The sequence below is a fragment of the Delphinus delphis genome, chromosome 15 (genome assembly GCF_949987515.2).
Source record: "Delphinus delphis chromosome 15, mDelDel1.2, whole genome shotgun sequence".
NCBI classification, from domain to species: Eukaryota; Metazoa; Chordata; class Mammalia; order Artiodactyla; family Delphinidae; genus Delphinus; species Delphinus delphis.
This window is the reverse complement of record NC_082697.1, coordinates 15,477,052-15,492,328: the sequence shown is the minus strand read 5'-3', so window position 1 is coordinate 15,492,328 and position 15,277 is coordinate 15,477,052. Positions and strand designations below refer to the sequence as shown.

The following is a 15,277-nucleotide window of genomic DNA, read 5'->3' as shown; positions in this document are numbered from 1 at the left end:
TAGGACTCAGATGACCTCCTCTGGGGGTTCCTCATCAGCCACCCAAGATGGAGGAAGGGAAGCTGGCCAGCTCGGGCTCTGAAGGGGTCTGGCAGGAAACACAGTTCTATGTCCGAGGCCTGCAGGCTGTCTGGGAAGCTGGAGTTCCTCCCTCCCTCTCTCCCTTCCTTCCTTCCTTCCTGGTTGACTCCCAGCTCTGACAGTTACTGTCTGGGTGAACTCGGCAGGTCACTTCAGCCTTTGGAGTCTATGGTTGTACTATGTACCTGGCTCTGCTCCAAGTATACGGAGGGGACAGGGTGAGCTAGACAGACAGACGTGGCCTCCAGCCTCATGGGGCAGCTAACCTATTTTGGAGGCCTCCTGGATGAAGTGATGCTTGAGCAGAGATTGACAAGATGAGAAGCTGTAACCCACATGCAACAGCGGTAGGCGGAGCAGAGACTCCATTCTGGGAAGAGGCAGAAATGGATTTGCCAGGCTTACCATGAAGCTACAAAGCTACAAAGCTTAAGCTCCTCACTTGCCAGACACCTTCCAGTGACCTGGGAGGGGCCCAAGCAAGGCACACTCAGGATCACATGGTGTAGAGTTTGCCAAAGTAAGCTAATTTAACTGCAGCTGGATAAGAATGCTGCCTCTTTGACTTTCCCCTCGGTCATACTTCCCCGCATTTGGGGTATTGCTGGCATGGCGGTGGCATTTTTGAGGAGCTAGCAGCTAAGGGGAAGTTGTCACGGAATACTGCATTGATGAAAATAACAAAACTCAAAATACATCATTGCTAAGAGGACATTGGCAACAAACTGATTAATAGGCGGCAACTTATTCAAAGGATTTTTAAGATTAATGATCAAGGAAACATGAAAAGTCCTGAAATCTTACACCTCCTCTATGAAAGAAACTTGATAGATGTTTTTCTAAATTTGACAACAATCCTAAAATTTTATGACCTCACCCATAATGAGTTGTGAAGTTGAAAGAAACTTTTCTAAACTATCAACAATTAAAACAAACAACCAAACAAACAAAAACAACCAACCAAACAAAAAAACCTTTTGGTCAACTGTGCTAGAGAAAAGCCTAAATTATCTTCTTATTTTCTCTAAAGAAAATGACATTGGGACTTTCCTGGCTGCACAGTGGTTAAGAATCCACCTGCCAAGGCAGGGGACACGGGTTCGAGCCCTGGTCCGGGAAGATCCCACATGCCACGTAGCAACTAAGCCCGTGCGCCACAACTACTGAGCCTGCGCTCTGGAGGCCGCAAGCCACAAGTACTGAAGCCTGCGCACCTAGAACCTGTGTTCTGCAACAGGAGAAGCCACTGCAATGAGAAGCCAGCACACTGCAACAAAGAGTAGCCCCCGATCGCCACAACTAGAGAAAGACCCAAACACAGCCAAAAATAAATAAGTAAAATTTTTTTAAAAAGAAAAGAAAATGACATTACAAAATCAATGTCATATGAAGAGGTTATCCTAAAAGTATACAGCCAAAAGGTAGGAATAAAAATGTTATAGAGGTGTATCAGGTGATAAATGTAAATATTATGTTATTTTTCTAGATATTGTCTAGTGTTCATCAGCTTTTAAAAATTCATTGTGGTTTTTCATCGCAAATTTTGCCATATTTAGGTACACTTACGCTATCATCTGCTTATTATTTTTAATTAATTTCATTAAACAAATATTTACCAATTATCTACTTGTCTAGGCACTGTTGAGGTTTGGGAGATAACAGAGGTGAACAGATAAGACAAAACTCCTTGCCCTCATGGAGCACATGTCTCAAATTTATTTTAAACAGATACCTGATATCACCTCAGTCAATTGAAAAACCAATATCACTTGAAAAAGATGACGATTTATTTATTATTTTTAAAATTTTACCTTATTGACATATGGTTGATTTACAATGCTGTGTTAATTTCTGCTGTACAGCGAAGTGATTCAGTTATATGCATATGTACATTCTTTTTCATATTCTTTCCCATTATGGTTTATCATAGGATATTGAATATAGTTAGTTCCCTGTGCTATATAGTTGGACCTTGTTTATCCACTCTATGTATAACAAATTGCATCTGCTAATCCCAAACTCCCATTCCATCCCTCCCCCACCCCCTCTCACCCTTGGCAACCACAAATCTATTGTGGTCTTTATGTGTGTCTCTATTGTGTGTCTCTATGTCTGTGAGTCTGTTTCTGTTGAAAAAGATTTAAAAAATGAAAATAGTAAAAGCAAAACAATGCTGGCCTCACACACACAAAAAAAATTCGTTGTGGTTTTGTTTCTGGTTCTAAATACTCACATTCTTATCTGATTTTTGGTTCTCTTTTCCTTAAAGGAGGTCTCCCAGCTTTATAAGTTTCAGGTCCACAAAACCTGGATGCACTTCTTTGGAGTGGATATGGCATGTGCAAAGGCCCAGAGGTAGTGGGGTGGGAGCTTGGCTGTGATCAAGGAATAGAATCACACAGAGGACAGACAGAGGAGGAGCGAAGGGTATTGCCCATAATCCTGAAATGGCCTCTAGTCACTGGCTGTGGCCAAAGAGGGGATGGAACCTTCAGAGCCTTATCCAGAGAGACCAAGGCCAAAGACAGGACCTCCTAAGTCATTTCCTCCACCTCCCACCAGTGCAGGAATCCTCTCCCTGACATCTGCCCACTGAGCCTTAGCTCTGCACACTTCCTGGCTTGGGGAGCTCACTTCCTCCCCCAAATCTGAGCAAATCATAGGTCAAAACTCTGGTGGTGGCTTCTTCCTTCAAGCTGACCACTGTCTGTGGTTCCTTCTTGGGTCATCATCTTCCCTAGGGTCTCCAGAAATAATTGGTTGCTTCTTCCCATCTCATTATAGCCCTGCAGACACGTGAGGCCAGTGCTCATGTTCGTCTCTGCCCAGGATTACCTGGCTTCCTTCAAAGATTCCTCTTATGACTTGCCTTCCAAAGCCTTCCTCATCCATTACGATTTCTATCCACACATACATATGTGATGACAACGATGATGATGACAATGATGATGATGATAGCTGACACACCTTGAGTGCTTACTGCGTACTAGGCTCTGGGCTGGGTGCTGTTTATGCTTAATCTTTATGGCAATCCTGGGAAATAGATACAGCTATGAAGCCCATTTTACAGATGAGGAAACTGAGGCTCAAAGAAATTAAATAACCTTTCTAGGTTACACAACAGATAGGTGGCGTAATCGGACTCTCTGACTTTAGAGCTCATGCTTTTAATCACCACATGAAGTGGCTGGAAGTAGGGAATTCCAATCTGTGTATATGAGAATAATATTGTTTTTTGTCTATAATCAATGTAGGTCGTTTCATCAGGAAGCTATGCTAGTTATATTTGTATATGTGTCTAGTATCTAAACTTTAAAATGCACAATTCAAAACTTGACAGAATTGAAGGGAGAATTAGAATCTACAAAAACAGTTGAAGATTTAAAAAAATTTTTTTAAATTGCAATGGTAAAATACACATAACATAAAATTTACCATATTAATCACTTTAAGTGTATAATTTTGCTGTGTTATATATATTTACATTTTGTCCAACTGATCGCCAAAGCTTTTTCATCTTGTAGAACAGAAACACTACCCATCAAACAACTCCCCATTCCCCCTCCCCTCAGACTCTGGCCACCACCCTTCTACTTTCTCTCTTTTTTACATATATACTTACATATATATGCTTGCATATATTTTATTTTATTGAAGTATAGTTGATTTACAATGTTGTGTTAATTTCTGCTGTACAGCAAAATGATTCAGTTATACTTATATATACATTATTTTTCATATTCTTTTCCATTATGGTTTATCAAAGGATATTGTATATAGTCCCCTGTGATACACAGTAGGACCTTGTCATTTATCCATCTTATATGTAATAGTTTGCATCTGCTAATCCCACCCTTCTGCTTTCTATCTCTATGAATCTGACTACTCTAGGGACCTCATATGAGTAGAATCATATAGTTCTTGTCTTTTTGTGACTGGCTTGTTTCACTTAGCATGATGTCAAGATTCAGCCATGTTGTAGCATGTGTCAGAATTTCCTTTCTTTAAAATTTATTTATTTATCTATTTATTTATTTATTTTTGTCTGCGTTGGGTCTTTGTTGCTGTGTGCAGGCTTTCTCTAGTTGCGGTGAGCGGGGGCTACCCTTTGTTGCGGTGCACAGGCTTCTCATTGCAGTGGCTTCTCTTGTTGCGGAGCACGGGCTCTAGGGTGGGAAGGCTTCAGTAGTTTTGGCACACAGGCTTAGTTGCTCCACAACATGTGGGATCTTCCCGGACCAGGGATCAAACCCGTGTCCCCTGAACTGGCAGGCGGATTCTTAACCACTGTGCCACCACGGAAGTCCTCCTTTCTTTTTAAGGCTAAATAATATTCCATTGTATGTATATACACGTTTTGTTTATTCATTCATGTATCAGTGGACATTTGGGTTGCTTCCACCTTTTGGCTATTGTGAATAATGTCGCTGAGAACATGTGTGTACAAATGTCAATAGTTGGGAGGTTTTAATAGCTGTTTCTCAGTCAATGATAAGTCAACTAGTAACACACCAAATCAGTAAAAACCCGATGATCTAAATAACACCAGCAACCACCTTGAGCTAACTGACATTTACGGTTCATTATGCCCAACGACTTCTCTTCAAGTGCACGTGGCACCTTCACCAGGGCAGACTTATGCTCTGCCTTCAGCTAGTCTCTGTATATTTCAAAATACTGAAATCTTACAGTGTCTTCACAGTGGAATGGAATTATATATTAATAACACTATATCTAAATAACCACAGATATTTTGAAATGTATTTATACATTTATAAATAACTCAGGCATCCAAGAAGAAATCATGGAGAAAATTAGAAAATATTTCAAACTAAGTGAAAAATGAAAATACAGTGTATCATCATTTGTGGGATGCATCTAAAGCAGTGTCTAGGGGAATTTTTAACTTTCAGTGCTTATATTAGGAAAGGAGAAAGGTCTTATACTCTGGCCTTTATGGAGAGTCTCTCAAATATCTTAGAATAAATCTCTCTTGTTTGAACCAGAGTGGTTTCTTTTGTTTCCAAGTAAGAGTCTCGGTTGATCAGGTAATTGGTACCAGGAGTAGGGTCTGTGATCATTAATGTTATGTGTCCACTTGGCGGGGTTCTGGTGCCCAGTCGTTTGTTCAAGCATAGATGTTTCTATGAAGGTGTTTTAAAGATGATTAACATTTACAACCAGTTGGCTTTAAGAAAAGGATGTTACCCTCCGTAATGTAGATGGGCCTCCTCCCGTGAACTGAAGGCCTTAAGTGCAAGAACTGAGTTTTCCCAGAGAAGAAGGAATTCTGCTCTAAGACTGCAACACAGATCGATCTCTCTCTCTCCCTCCGTCCCTCCTTCCCTCTCTCTCTCTCCATATATTATATAGATGTGCATGTATGTGTATGTGTGTGTGTGTATGTGTGTCTTAGTGAGCCAGCTAAGATGTGTAATGCTTACTGATCATCAAGTCCTATTAGCATGATATCCTCAATAAACTGGACCAGCATGGTACTTGTGAGATGTTCACGCAGAGCTGGAGGTCTGTCCTCATCTTTGTGAGAAGCAGGAAGTTAAATGTCCAGTCACAGAGAGTGTGACACATGCCGTGCTGGGGGACCCACAGGGGTGGTGAGAGAACAGAGGGGCCCTGCGCCAGCCCAAATGCCAGAGAGTACTTCCCAGGGGAAAAGACGTTTCCACTGAGACCTGTCGGCTGAACCAGAGTTAGCCAGTTTGAAAGAGTTACAGGAAGAGATGGGAAGTGACATTCCAGGCAGAGGGGACAGTAAGTGCAAATGCCTGAAAAAAGGGAAAGCCTGGGGCTTTTGGGGGACCATAAGAGGTTTAATGTGACTAGATGGTAGGATGCAAGCAGGAGTTGGCCTGGGTGGTGGTGAGAAGTGGGGATGGCTAGCAGGTGTCTGCTTCTCTCACTTGACGTCATCATATGAACCTCATCCTATGTCAGGAAGCATTCTTCTACTGCAGGACTTCTAAGGGCTGCATGGTATTAATCCCTTGTACGTTCTGTTGCATAGTAACCAGTCCCCCAGTGTTGACCATTCAGGTTCTTTCTAGTTTTCCCCTATTATAAACAATGCTGTGATGAACATCTTTGTCCATACATCTTAGTGCACATGTATTATTATCTCCATATAGTAAAGATGGAAGTTGTGGGAGCTGCCCAGGGCCCAGGCTTGAATGCTGCCTTGGAGAGACCTGAGTGACATTTGTTTGCCAAGCCAGTTCTGGGGCCTCTTGGGCAGCCCTTTGTTGGGTGTCTGCTTAAGGGGCCATAAACAGGGAGATGCTGGGAGAAGGCTTCAGGGAGTGATAAAAAGCCCTGACCATAATCTCTGGCTGCCCAGGCTAGATAGAGACTAGGGAGGAGACCCAGATCCTGGGCCCTACATGTCCTGTAAGCTGCATGTTTGTCCAGCTGGCTGGGTGCACCAGCTCCCGGCCCCTTCCAAGAAGAAAACAAAAGTACTTAAAGTGCAGGTCTGAAAAGTTGGGGTGCTATAGGTGGGGTTCAAACCCTTCACTCCTCAGGGAGAAGATCAGGGTTTTGAGTTCCTTTCCACTTGTGGGACACCGTGCCAGGGATGGGGCTTATGGCGAGATTGTGTCTCAGCCTCGCCTACCTGCTTCCATGTGAGGTTTTTCTCATTCTCTTGATGCGTAGGGGTCACTCAGCTGGTTTTGGAGGTTTTTGTTCAGAGGAAACTCTTCCATATGTATCTGGAGATTCCGTGAGTCCGTGGGAGGAGGTGAGTTCAGCAGCCTCCTGTGTTGGCATCTTGAACGGGAACTACAACAAAAGTACTTCAGACTGAGCGTAGACCTTCCAGATGAGCCTGGGTTCAAATCACAGCTCTACCACAAAACAGCTGAGGGACTCTGGGCCACTTACTCAAAACCTCTGAACCTCATCCTCATCTGTACAATGGGGAAAATAACCTACCAAGGGTGTTGTGAAAGTTAAATGAGATTACCAAGTACTTGGTCCATAGTCCATGCTCTTAATAAATGACGGTGTATATTTTCATTGTCATCTTGGGTTTCCATCCTTTTAAAAAGTATATTATAACAGCTTTATTGAGATAAAATTCCCATGCTATACAATTTACCCATTTAAATTAGAAATTTATATAATTTATAAATTTAAATTATAGAATTCAATGGCTTTTACTATATTCATCACAAACAATTTTGGAACTTTCTCATCATTCCCCTCAAAACCCCTGTACCCATTAGCAGTCATTCCCTAGCACCCCCCTCCCCCTGCTAACTTCCTGCCCCTCCCGGCCCAAAACCACCAATTTATTTTCTGTCTCTCTGGATTTGCCTCTTCTGGACAGTTCATATAAATGGAATCATACAAAATGGAAATCACACAAAGTCTCTTGTGTCTGGCCTATTTCACTGAGCATAATGTTTTCAAGGTCCCTCCACAGTGCAGCACACATCAGTACTTCATTCCTTTTTATTGCCAGAAAAGAGTCCACTGTGTGAACAGACCATATTGAATAGGCCCATGCACCAGTTGATGGGCATTTAGGTTGCTTCCACCTTTTGGCTCTTGTGAATAATGCTGCTGTGAACATTTGTGAGTGGACATATGTTTTCATTTCTCACGGGTACAGACCTAGAAGTGGAACTGCTGGGTCATATGGTAACTCTACTTTTAATATTTTGAGGAACTGCCAGACTGTTTTACAAAGCAGCTGCACCATTTTACTTTCCCACCAGCAGTGTACAAGTGTTCTCATTTCTCCACACCCTAACACTTGTTATTGTCTGTCTTGTTGATTATAGCCGCCCTAGTGGGTGTGTAGAAGTACCTCACTGCAGTTTTGATTTGCATTTTCTGGCTGGCTATAGGCTCATTTTTTTCGATGGCATCCCCTTCATGTCCAGGGATAGATAAATCCTGGGACACACCCCTTTCCTAATATGGAAACACTAACTTGTCCCAAAGAAAGAAAAGAATCTTATATGTCTGTTATTAACCCACAACATTTCTTAATGTTGACTCTTCCATAACTCAATTGACTATTTCCCAGTTTGGGGGCATTGGGAAGTTTCTAATTTTCTTCTATTATCTCTAATAGTTATAAATTACTGGCTGTCACACAGAAAATGCCCATCATAAGGGAACAAAAGCAGGATAGAAAATAGTTTAATCATCTAAGCTGAAAAAAATGTTTGTTAATCCATCCAAATGTGCTTAAAGCACCATCCTAGTGCCAAGCCTTGTGCTAGCTTACTTATGAACAAAGTCTGGAAAGAAATAGCAGAAATAAAAATACTAAATAGCGGTAGAGGATTAAGAGGTACAAACTATCAGGTATAAAATTAGCTACACGGATATATTGTACAATATGGGGAATATAGCCAATATTTTACAGTAACTATAAATGGAGTATAACCTGCAAAAATTCTGAATCACTATATTGTACACTTGTAACATAAAATATTGTACGGCAACTATTAATTTTAAAAAACTACTGGGCTTCCCTGGTGGCGCAGTGGTTAGGAGTCCACCTGCCAATGCAGGGGACACGGGTTCGAGCCCTGGTCCGGGAAGATCCCACGTGCTGCGGAGCGGTTGAGCCCGCGAGCCACAACTACTGAGCCTGCACTCCAGAGCCCTAGAGCCACAACTCCTGAGGCCCGGGCGCCTAGAGCCTGTGCTCTGCAACAAAGGAAGCCACTGCAATGAGAAGCCCATGCACCGCAACGAAGAGTAGCCCCCACTCACCGCAACTAGAGAAAGCCCGTGCACAGCAACAAAGACCCAACACAGCCAAAAATAAATTTAAAAAAAAAACAACTCTTAATTAAAAAGAAAGAAAATACTACTTGTGTTGGGGGTGATGGGGTTCTAGGTGACAGGTGCCCCACCCTTCCCCACCTCTATTTCCCAAACTAGACCATTGTTATATTAGCTTTGCGATGATAAAACCAAGGGAAAGAAGAAAAAGACAACTGATCTAAGGATGATGGGAGAAACATTTCTTGAGCCAGACCCTCAAAGCTATTATTCTGCGGAATCTCCATACAACCCCTGGGAGGTTATTAATAATAATAATGATGATGGCCAATATTACGGCACCTTTTGTGTGTCTGGCACTGTTCCACCAGTGTGGGACCATTACTGTCCCCATTTTACAGATGAGGAAACTGAGACTAGGCAACGAGCTGCCCTTCCACTTTGGTGCTCTGTCTTTCCACATCACATACATGTGCAAAGCTGCACATAAACTCGGGCTCACACGTAAGTCTACATCTGCACCCTCGGATAGGAGAACACATACCACAGCCAGATACACATATGCACTCACACACAGGACTGCTTATATCCACAGGCATGTGCATGGGAACGCACTGTACATGTGGGCTCACGTGCGTGTGTGTGTGTATATATATATATATATTTATACCCATGTGCACACAGGCCATACACTTCTGGACATACATCTGTCTAAGACTGGGGAAAGGAGTGCAGATAAAGGGGCCAAAGTCCAACTCTTGCCTCCTCCCCCCATCCTCAAAGTGCCATCTGCTGCTGGCAGGTGTGTACAGGAGGGGGTGGGGCAGGCACAGGTGGCTCTAGGCTCAAAGGGTAGAGATGACCTTGCACTAGAAACCCAGGGCCACCAACTAACTTCTAAATGGGGCAACAGCAGCTAAGGGGCCTCCCCTGATGGACAAACCCCCCAGCCAGAGGCCCTGAACTGAGGGCCTGCAGCATGCCCAACGCTGTGCCAGGGGCTCCAGGGGCTGTACAAAAGACGGCATGATCCGGGTCCTCCAGGGCTCCCCAGGGCATCGAGAAGATAAGATTCACACCCAGCAGCCCCTCCAAGAGGTAGCATGGCAGAGTGGTCACCTGCAAGTGTTTCAGTGACAGGATGCCTGGCTTAGAATCCTGGTTCTACCATTTACTGGCTGTGTGATCTGGGCAAGTTGGTTAACGGACCAGTGCCTCAGTTTTCCTATCTGTAAAATGGGGGAAATTCTAACACCTACTTCTTAGGATTGTTGCTTAACCACTACTACATAAGTATGTATTTGTAAGATAAGCTGTTTTGGACAAAGGGGTGTGAGGATGGAGGATGAAGAACAGGCGCTGAGCAGAAAGAACTTCCTCAGGATCCTGGCCCTGCATCCCATTAGCTGTGTAACCTCAGACAAGTCACACAACCTCTCTGAACCTCAGCTCCTCCTTTGTAAACTCTGCACAAGTCATTCTTGATCATTAAACACGTTATCTATTGAGACCTTACTATGCACCAGGCATCATGCTAGGCACAGAGAATATGGCGGTGAGCAAGCCGGGTGGTCCCTGTCTGCATGGAGCCTGCTGTCTTAGAGGAAGGATGACGTGGAAACATCTGGTACACAGTAGGTGCCCAGTCAGTGTCCCTCCCTTTCTTCCTTTTCCATCATGGTAAAAGCAATGCATCAACACTGTAGAGAGTTTGGAGGATAGAAGAGGGCTGAGGTGGTAGAAATCTATCACCCAGAATCCCACTACCCCTAACAAAAACCCCTAGCTTCATTTTTGTCAATCTCATTAACCAGCACAGGGCTAGGTTCATGGTAAGGCGCTCAATACAACACTTGGATTAATCAACACATTACATTTGTCATCAGCAGGAAACAGCAAATTACACTGTAGCATATTTACTGGGGGAAAGCGACACAAACAATCATGGCCATACCTTCTCCACAGAGAGGCTCTTCCCTTCTTTGGGACCAGTAACATTTCCATTTTATAGAAAAGGACACTGAAGCTCAGAGAGGTCAAGTCACTTGCCCAAGGTCAAGAGACAGAAACGTGAAGAGCCAGCTCCAGAAACCAGAGCTCTTTTACCCACACTGTCTTGGGCTGTGGGATGTAGCAAGGGATGGACATGAGGGCTTTGGGCATGAGGACCCTTGTGGGCCAGATGCAGCCTGCCTCCACCACTGGCAGCCAGACCTAGGGACACAGGAAACTGTCAGGCTCCTGGCTGGCCTTGGGGGTCTCTTTTGAGCCCGGAAACCCCTCACTCTTACCCCTTAGGGAGCTCCGGGACACCTGCTTAGCCAGGGCGCAGTGACCGGATGTCGTTTGTGATTTCTGGTGCCCTCTAGTGGGCAATGAGAGCAAACCTCTGGATCCCTCAAGTTGCTGGGAGCCAGCCTTGCCGGAGTCAGCGGCTCCTGCGGCCGCTAATGATAGCTGCCACACAACGCAGGCTTACCGATCTAACGCAATTCCTGCAACGACTCTCTCCAGGTAGGAGTCGTTATTACCACTTGATATAAATAATCTGAGACTTGGGAAAATGACTTTCCAAGGGCACATAGCTAATTGGTGACGGAGCCAGGAGTCAAGACCTTGGAGCTCAGAGGAGGAAGAGAGCATCGTCAAGGAAGGCTTCCTGCACCAGGAGACGGTCCCACGTGGCTGGACACAGGGGTGGAGTTACATCCCCCTCCAAGACCTTTGGAGGGGCTCTGCAACGCATTTACATGGTCACATGTTTGAGGAAATTTGCAAAATTAAGACATTTTACTTACAATTGGTTAAGACCACAGTCTCTTTCTACTCCAGGCCTAGAATCATGTCTTCACCTAGTAGGTGACAAAGATGTATCAATAAATAAATTATGTGTTTAATAAATTGTGTTGAATGAATGAATGAATGCATGATAGAGGAATAAATGAATGAAGTGGCATTTACTTCAATCTTAAAGGAAGGGCAGGATGTTAGTGAGTGTTTCTCATGCAACCTAGGCATGCCCTCCACAGACAGATCGACTCAAGCCATGCGTGGCCTTGAATGTCAGGGCGAGGAATCAGGCGATGGAGAGCCATGGGAGGTTTCAGAGCAGAGGAAGGACTTGAGTGTAACTGTCAATTAGGCAAGAGTTGAATGGCAGATACGAAGACAGGGCCCTGTGGCAGGACAGCAGATTGGCTCATATAAAGTGGTCCTCACCCAGCACCACCAAAGAGCTGGTGCTCAGGTGATGTGCTCATAGGGGTACTCTCCACTGGGGTGCTTTTTCGGGGAAAATGTCTCCAGAAGGCCCCTACAGTTCCCTGGGAGGGAGAATCCAGGCCAGGAGATTCCAAATGCCCTGGTGGGTGTTAAGCCTAGATTTGATCAACACTCTGTGTGCCCGGCCCAATGTGGAGGGAAGCTGGGGCCCTGACCAGGTCAGGAATGGGGTCACATGTGTATGAGGGTCCCAGGTATTGCTGCATGTCCCGTCCTTGCTGTGAAGTGAGGTGGCCATTCCACACAACAGGAGACTGAGGTCTGGAAGCTGGCGAGGCAGTGGTGGACCCACGAATATCCAGCTCTACCTGCTGCCTCCTTTGCTAAGCTCCAGGCCATCCTTTCTCTCCCCATCTCTGGACTTTCTAAATGTCAAGAATTCTAGCTACCAACCAAACAAAACAAACCAAAAAAACCCAGGGACTTCCCTGGTGGTCCAGCGGTTAAGACTCCACACTCTCAATACAGGGGGCCCAGGTTCGATCCCTGGTCAGGAAACTAGATCCCGCATGCCACAACTAAGAGTCCGCATGCCACAACTAAAAAGATCCTGTGTGCCGCAACTAAGACCTGGTGCAGCCAAATAAATAAAATAAATTCAAACAAACAAAACCCTCCAAAACCCAGCTATTATATACTTAGCCTTGTTTTGTGCCACACCCTCTTTTAAGCTCCTTCATGTCCCATCACCTGATTATTCCTCCAGCAAGCCTGTGAGTGAGAGGAATGGTTATTATTTCTATTTTGCAGATAAAGAGTTGGAGAGCCCAGAGAGGCGAAGTTACTTACCCAAAGCCACACAGCAGAATTGCAATCAAACCCAGGCTCCAGACACAGCCCCTGGTTCCCCCCAGAGCTGCCCAGCCTCCTCTTCTGGTCCAAGCTGAGGCCGAGAAACTCAGCTTTGCCAACAGAGGGCGGTGTGCCCTCAAAGATTAAACCCTGCTTCCCAGACTCTGGCCAAGAGAATCCTCCCTGCTGGGAACAACCCTGCTATCGCTGTTTATGATTCAGAAATACTCGACCCTGAGTGCTCACTTAGTCCCAGGTTCTGGTGGGGTCTGGGGAGCATGGAGAAATGTGCAGAGAAATAGAAAACACAGGCTTCAAAGGAGGTGAACCAATGGGTCACAGAAAAGGAAACATAATGGTTTTAACATGTAACAAGATGCTGCTCTTAACCCTTAATAAGAGAAACCTGTGTTAAACCCACAAGGAGCAGGCACTTTTTAGCTATCAGATTGGCAGTTATACAAGTGAGGGTGTGGAGAAACACACTCATACATTGCTGGTGGGATTAAAACCTGGTTTAACACCTATGGAAGGGAATCTGGTAACATCTATCAAAATTAAAAACACAGATACATCCAACAGAAACACAAAATGCATTCATTGAAACACTTGTACCAGGCCTGCATGATCGAATATGGTAGCCACTAGCCACATGTGGCTATTGAGCTCCTGGAATGCGGCTAGTCCGAACTGAGATGTGCTGTAAGTGTAAGATAGACACCGGATTTTGTTAATGTGGAAAAAAAAGTAAAATAACTCCCTAATAACTTTTTTATATTGATGATGTGTTAAAATGATATTTTTGATAGGTGGATTAAATAATTTTTTTTAAATCCCACCTGTTTCTTTTTACTTTTTAAAATATGTCTGCTAGAAAATTTTAAATTCCATATATGATTTGCAATTGTGGTTCATATTTTTATTGTTGTAAAATGTACACAATATCAAATTTATTCTTTTTTGTTTGAATTTTAGAATTTTATTTATTTTTTTATACAGCAGGTTCTTATTAGTCATCCATTTTATACACATCAGTGTATACATGTCAATCGCAATCTCCCAATTCATCACACCACCACCGCCAACCCCCCGTGGCTTTCCCCCCTTGGTGTCCATATGTTTGTTCTCTACATCTGTGTCTCTATTTCTGCCCTGCAAACCTGTTCATCTGTACCATTTTTCTAGGTTCCACATATATGTGTTAATATATGATATTTGTTTTTCCCTTTCTGCCTTACTTCACTCTGTATGACAGTCTCTAGATCCATCCACATCTCTACAAATGACCCAATTTCATTCCTTTTTATGGCTGAGTAATATTCCATTGTATATATGTGCCACATCTTCTTTATCCATTTGTCTGTCGATGGGCATTTAGGTTGCTTCCATGACCTGGCTATTGTAAATAGTGCTGCAATGAACACTGGAGTGCATGTGTCTTTTTGAATTATGCTTTTCTCTGGGTATATGCCCAGTAGTGAGATTGCTGGTCATATGGTAATTCTATTTTTAGTTTTTTAAGGAACCTCCATACTGTTCTCCATAGTGGCTGCATCAGTTTACACACCCACCAACAGTGCAAGAGGGTTCCCTTTTCTCCACACCCTCTCCAGCATTTGTTGTTTGTAGATTTTCTGATGATGCCCATTCTAACTGGTGTGAGGTGATAACCTCATTGTAGTTTTGATTTGCATTTCTCTAATAATTAGTGATGTTGAGTAGCTTTTCATGTGCTTCTTGGCCATCTGTATGTCTTCTTTGGAGAAATGTCTATTTAGGTCTTCTGCCCTTTTTTTTTTTTTTTTTTGCGGTACGCGGGCCACTCTCACTGTTGTGGCCTCTCCCGTTGCGGAGCACAGGCTCCGGATGCGCAGGCTCAGCGGCCATGACTCACAGGCCCAGCCGCTCCGCGGCATGTGGGATCTTCCCGGACCGGGGCACGAACCTGTGTCCCCTGCATTGGCAGGCAGACTCTCAACCACTGCGCCAGACTATTCGAATAGTCATTTTCACAATATTGATTCTTCCAATCCAAGAACATGGTATATCTCTCCATCTGTTGGTATCATCTTTAATTTCTTTCATCAGTGTCTTATAGTTTTCTGCATACAGGTCTTTTGTCTCACTAGGTAGCTTTATTCCTAGGTATTTTATTCTTTTTGTTGCAGTGGTAAATGGGAGTGTTTCCTTAATTTCTCTTTCAGATTTTTCATCATTACTGTACAGGAATGCAAGAGATTTCTGTGCATTAATTTTGTATCCTGCTACTTTACCAAATTCATTGATTAGCTCTAGTAGTTTTCTGGTGGCATCTTTAGGATTCTCTATGTGTAGTATCATGTCATCTGCAAACAGTGAC

The 15,277-nt window shown here is 43.8% G+C and overlaps 1 protein-coding gene across 3 annotated transcripts in view; it reads right to left on the bottom strand.

The window, feature by feature from the left end:
* The window catches only part of ADA (adenosine deaminase), a 118,220-nt gene that overhangs the window by 40,585 nt on the left and 62,358 nt on the right, over positions 1-15,277 (bottom strand). For all 3 annotated transcript variants that reach the window (XM_060030740.1, XM_060030742.1, XM_060030741.1), the window contains one exon: positions 6,713-6,879. The gene's annotated coding sequence lies outside the window, so the exon portion shown is untranslated. The remainder of the gene's footprint in view (positions 1-6,712; positions 6,880-15,277) is intronic.